A 6,242-nucleotide genomic window follows, 5' to 3' on the forward strand; every position below is an offset into this window, starting at 1 on the left:
TACCAAATTCTTTGTCATGCTAGATTAGGGTTAATGCCTAGGTAATTAGGTTGAAAGTCCCTATAAAGATTCTTTTGTATTTTTGGCTCACCCTCCCCCCAATCTGGGGTTAGATGCTATTATTAAGTAAGCTCCTTGAGGGCAGCTTTTTCTGTTACTTTGTGTCCCTATAATTTAGCACAGTGCCTAATAAAGTAGGTTAATTGTAAACTGAGCATAATGTCTAACCTAATAATTACTTGTTGAATTGAATCGTGCCAACTGGATGTAAATGCATTGTTTATTGAAAAAGTAAGAGACAATACTATCTAGGACATAGTTGTATCCTCCAAAATCAGCATTAAACAATTCTTCTAGGCATGTGGATAAAAAGAATGAACTAAATATGATACTGCTCAACAGGACAGTGTCTATACAATGTCAAAATAACTTGTTTTAGTTGAAAATCCAATCTAAGCAGTAAATTGTGAAAGGGAATAAGAGGCTGGGGATAGTCAGTCTAACTAGTCATTTAGCTCAAATAATCAATTTCAAACAGTTACTCTAACAACCTGTGCAAAAAACCTCCTTTCACCATGAGGAGAGAAAAACTATTTCAACGGTCTTCAAGTGTCCCATAATAGTAAATGTTTTATCTTGACTAATTTCAAAACCGGGTTAATAATAATGAAGCTATTGAATTTTTAATTCAATTGTGAATAAAATATATATTCAAACAGTTGTCATTCCAACCAAGTTTTCCCATAGACAGCATATTTTTCTAGGCTTGAGGTTTTCAAAGTTTAGATTTTTTAATTGTGTCAAATGATGTTTCCCCCAAATCACATTTCCTTCACACTTGGAAAATGAGGAAATAAAAATTTTTTTATCCTTCCATCACAATCTGAGACATTTCTAACAAGAAGGAAAATTCATGAAGTTGTAAAAGCTAACCAAAAATGGAAATCTTTAATAAAAGAGCTTTTACAAATATAGCATGAATATTTCTTAAATTCAAGGCTAAAAGTGTGTGTTCTTTTACATTTCAAATACTGATGTTAAATATCTGTCCTGATTAACTTTCAGCAAAAAATTTATTTTTTAATCTATAGTTTCTTGATACCATTTTCGTGAACTGTTATATTTTAGTCTGTTATTCTATTTTATTCTAAGCAAAACTGCATTATCTCATCAAATCAAAACCTCCTCAGAAATAGCATGTTAAACTGATATTCAAAACAAATTGAAAACTTGGATTTTCCTTTCATAGTGTTAACTTAAAGATAGGAAATGCCAAACTAATTATTCATATTTAGCTTTTTCCTCCCCAGCTTCATGTAATAACTATACAGTTTTAGTGAGCATTTTATTTGGTTTTCAACACACACACACACACACACAAAACGCAAAAAAGGTAGAGAAAGTTTGTTGATTGAAGGGAAATTATTTAGTCAGATTATGCGAAGATTTTTGTTTAAATTTTTATTTACCTTTGTCAATTGGAAAAAAAACACTTCCCACATTCAGACTCTGAATTATAATGACACGAAGGCAGAATCATAATTAAGAAAACTAATGATTCCCTAAAAGGTCCATCAATCAACAGTTCCCTCTTTTCAGATATCTCTGGTATGTCAGCAGATACAATAGAAACACATTTAAGAAATTAATACTGCTCCATGAACACATCCTCTGGGGAGACAAGAGCGACTCCAATATATAAAAAGGATATATTTGGAAGAGAGGATGTCATCCAGAAAATTGCTTCATAAACAGATATTGTGAACCTTTTCCAAAATGATCAAATGTCTTCTTTACACTTTTCCCCATGTGATAAAGACAAAAATGAAAAATCAAGACAAGGGACCTATTATGTCTGAGTAAAGCTTACATTTGCTGGGGGAGGGGGTTAAAATTAAAATGTTAAACTAAAGTTTTATATTATCAGGATACTGAATTATCTACACTATTTTAATTTAGTCAGGAATTCTCCATCAAGGGTAAGCAACATGGTTATGGTAACTTGAAAATCTTAGATACCAAAGAGTTGGTTTCAAATACTAAATTAGATAAAAATGGAATAAGTTCCATCATGGGAGTTGGTTTACTTGGCATTTTATTGCCTCAAAATATTATCCAGCACTTTTCTGGATGTAATGAATATTGACAGATATGCATCTGTCAATGAATCCTCTATATCTGAATTTTCCAGATAGCTGAGGATTAGAGCCATGGATTATTAAAATTAAAAAGGACCTGATTGATTACTTATTTCAATTTCGATATCTTATATCAAGTCAGAAGATATACAGTGATCTGGCCAAGGTCACATGGTCATCCAGTAGAAGAGCCAAGTCTTCTGACTCCTTGTTCAGAGATTTTTCCACAGCCTTATCTTTTACACATCAATCTTTTTGGCCTTTTGGGTTTTTGCCCTTATACAAAATAACCCCATACTGTTAAAGGGGGGAGGGTGAGTTCTTGTGTTTGATTTTTAGAATTGTTCTTTCTTTTGTCTTTGGTGCTGGCCATCACTTTGGGCAGTTATCAGTGTAGAATCTCCTATGAGCTCACAAACTAAACATGTTTAAACTGAATGTAAAATAGGATAAAAAATCCTAAATTTAGGATCTAATGTGTTCTCCTATTAATTATTTGCATGCACTATAAGTACGTGGATTTTGCAGCATCCATTTTTCGTCTCTGATTTTTCTGACTGCATTTATGGTTCTCAGATGCTTTTGGAGTAGGCGAGGTTGCTGGATAGCTGAATCTGAATAAATGAGGTATATTACTCAATAATAATTGGTGCTTATGGTGGCAGTGCAAGATCTTGAAGAACCTTTCTGAATGAATGGTCAGATATAGATGAATTTACAGTGTGGTTTTAGTGTTGAATATATCCTATCATATTCTGTGCAATAGCTGATAATAGATGTGTTATATATGTGGCAATTATTAACCAGAATATTTTATTAAACAGAACCCCCAACTCCCAAGCCATGCAGCATAACAGAGAATCTGCTGTATGCTTCTATAATGAGGCTTAGCTCACCACTAGCTTAACTGCACTGGCATCCTAGACAGGGTTAACATCAAGGTGTGCCAGGAAAGTTGTTTCCAAAAGCCTACATTATACTTGATTGCTGCCAAGGCCAATCGGTCCATCCCTTTCAAGAAAAGCACAAAATCTGCTCTCTGAACACATGGCAGAGTGGTGTGAAGCTATTACTGCTACATGACGGAAATCACTGCATTATTCCCAAGCAAAGGCATAACAAGAAAATCTTCCCAAACAAATGTCAAAAACTTTACCACACTGTCATGCATTCTGTTTGAAACATTTGTCTTTTGTTAACTTATTTCTGGCCTTAATCAAAAATGTCTCTCAACTTTTGGCAATTCAAAGTCCTCTGGTTGCCATGGGAACAGGAAACAATGATATCCCATAGGTTGAAATGCAAATATTATCCACTATGGTAGTATGAAAAAAAAAAAACTGTTCTCTACAGTTTATCATTAGCTTGAGACTGAGGAGAGTTCAGCATTGCCAAATATATGTGAAGAAGTATTCTCAACCACCAAAAACTACACAGAAGGCAAATATGCTACTGTATGTGATTCTGGCTCCCTATTCTATCATTAAATAAAGTTTAATGTCTTTGGCATGAACTATTTGACCCTCTATTACCTTTTCCCCTTAGGCACTCTTCCAGCTTACCACACCTATCAATGAATTATTACTGACACATGAGGGCAGGGGGTCAAACTCGAAGGGATCATGCTTAAATTTGCTTCTCTCTCTCTCCATCCTCTAACTGAGTTTAAACCATCCTAGATTTTCACTTTTGGGGGCTAGAAATGTGCATTTGGTGGGGTTCCTTTCTATGTTTCTACACTTGATGTTGCTTGTGTAAACAGAGACCCTGATAGGTGATGATGGGTTACAACTCAAAAATCTTGGAAATGAATGAAAGTGCAGTAGCCAAAAAAGGATGTAAGTATTTTCTCAGCAAAGATCTGTCCACCAACTGTTATCCTTTGGATCTGATCTAGTTTCTTTCAGCATCTGGACTTTGGAATCATGCTAATAACTATATTCAATCTCAAAACCTACTAATATTTTGTGTGATTTAGGAAGCTTCAAACAACCTACTATGTTTCTATATATCTATTGTCTTCACCTTAATCCAACAAACATTTATTATCTTTCTACTATTGTACAAAGCACCATGAAATGCTAAATACTAAAGGAGATACAAAGATAAAAAATCTGGCCACTGTTTTCAAGAAGCTTACAATCTAAGAAATAAGATAAATAATCATAATATAAAAATAGAATACAATAAGAACATAAGAGAGTTGCAAAAATACTGAGGATTTCTAAGGAAGGAGAGTACCTGAGCCTTTGAAGAGGAGTTCACCTCAGAGTCAAGTTTTAAATAATAACATCATCAACAGAGATATGGGAAGAGAGCATCAGAGTGGCAGAGAGCAGTTGTGAGTGAAGCCACAGGGACAAAAAAGCAAAGGTCATTTTCATGAAACATTGAGTAGTCCAGTTTGTCTGGAATGAAGACTATGTTTCAAGTAAAAGAATGGGATGGTAGAGAAGAAGCAGACTATAAGGCACCTTGAATGCCAGGTTAAGGAATTTGGACTAAATGTGGTTAGGCAGTGCAGTTAAGTTTTTGGAATTGGGAGGTGGCATGATCATAACTAAATCAAGCCCTGGAAGGGATCCCAAAGCCACCTAGTTCAAACCTTTCATTTTGAAGATGAGAAATCTGAGGCCCAAGAAGGTTATGTGACTTGTCCAAGGTCATATAGATAATAAGCATCAAAGGCAGAACTAGGAAGTTTACTTTGGCCTCACTGTGTCCTTCAGTGAAGAGGATAAAAAAAAAAAAAACGAAAGAGAGAGGGGAAAGATAAGGTGAGAAGCCATTGCAGTAGTCCAGGTGAGAGGTCATAAAGATCTGAAATAACCGTGGGCATGGAAAAGAGGGACTAGCTATAAAACATTTCCAATATGGAGCTGATGGGGCTTGTTTACCAATTGAATATTAGAGATGAGGAGTTGGTAAGTGTCAAAGGTAACTCCTAAGTTTCAAGTCTAGATGACTAGGAGAATGATGATGTTTGATACAGAAATAGGGGTGTTGGGAGGAGGAGCTCAGTTTGTGACATATTGTAGTAGATAGAAGAAGGAAGAACAATCACAGAGTTAGAAAGGCGTCAGAGAAAAACCCAGAAAGTGCAATGTTAAGCCAGCCAACGGAGGAAATCCTAACATTATGGAAGAAGTGGTTGATTGTATCAAACCTACAAAGTTGATGAGGACTGAGAAAATGGCAAATGACTTTTCCAGTTGGAAGGTCATTGATGACATTAGAACTATTCTCAGGCTGTTCCATTACCTACGCTGACTCTTCTTCCTAATTCTACTTACTCCTGTGTCCTATGTGAAGGTGGTACTCTAAGACTCCTCTCCCCTCTTTTTTGAAACTGAAGCTTGGTATTAAGGAAATAAGAATTGAATAGGTAGTAACATAGTGAAGGAAATGAGTGTAAGCTACTCTTTCTGTCTAGAATTTTGTCAGTAAATGGAAGGAAAAAGATTGGCCTACACCTTAAGAGAATAGGTGTGAATAAGAGAGTTTGGAAGGATTTGTATTTGAGGGACACAGTGTTCTAGATAGAGGAAACTTGAACATGATTTTTAGCAGAAGGAAGAATTCACCAGAGAAGAATAAATAGATCATCCACAAAGGAGCTGAGAGGCAATGTGGTATAATGGAAAAAGCATTGGAGTCAGTACCTTTCGGGGTTTTATCCTCTTCACTGTCCTATACAGTGAAGCCAAAGTAAACCTCCTAATTCTGCCTTTGAAGCTTATTATTTGTGTGACCTTGGACAAGTCACATAACCTTCTTGGGCCTCAGGTTTCTCATCTACAGAAAGAAGTCAGTCTCTATCTTGAAAATATGGTCAGGAGAGATTATTCAGAGGAAACGTGGGATGGGGCGGGGTGGGATGGTGATCACCAGTATCAAACCTGCAGGGAAGTCAAGAAGCATGGAGTCTAGGTAAAGGCCACTGAATTTAGCAATCCAGAGATGATAGTGACCTTAGAAAAGGAAGTTTCAGTCGAGGGTAGGGACAGAAGCCAGATTGCAAAGGGGTGAGAAGTGAGAACGTGGAGGTAAGGAGACAATGAGTAGAAACATACTTTCCCAGGATTTTGGTTGTAAAAGGTAGGA

Source organism: Dromiciops gliroides, chromosome 1 (genome assembly GCF_019393635.1).
Source record: "Dromiciops gliroides isolate mDroGli1 chromosome 1, mDroGli1.pri, whole genome shotgun sequence".
Classification (NCBI taxonomy): Eukaryota; Metazoa; Chordata; class Mammalia; order Microbiotheria; family Microbiotheriidae; genus Dromiciops; species Dromiciops gliroides.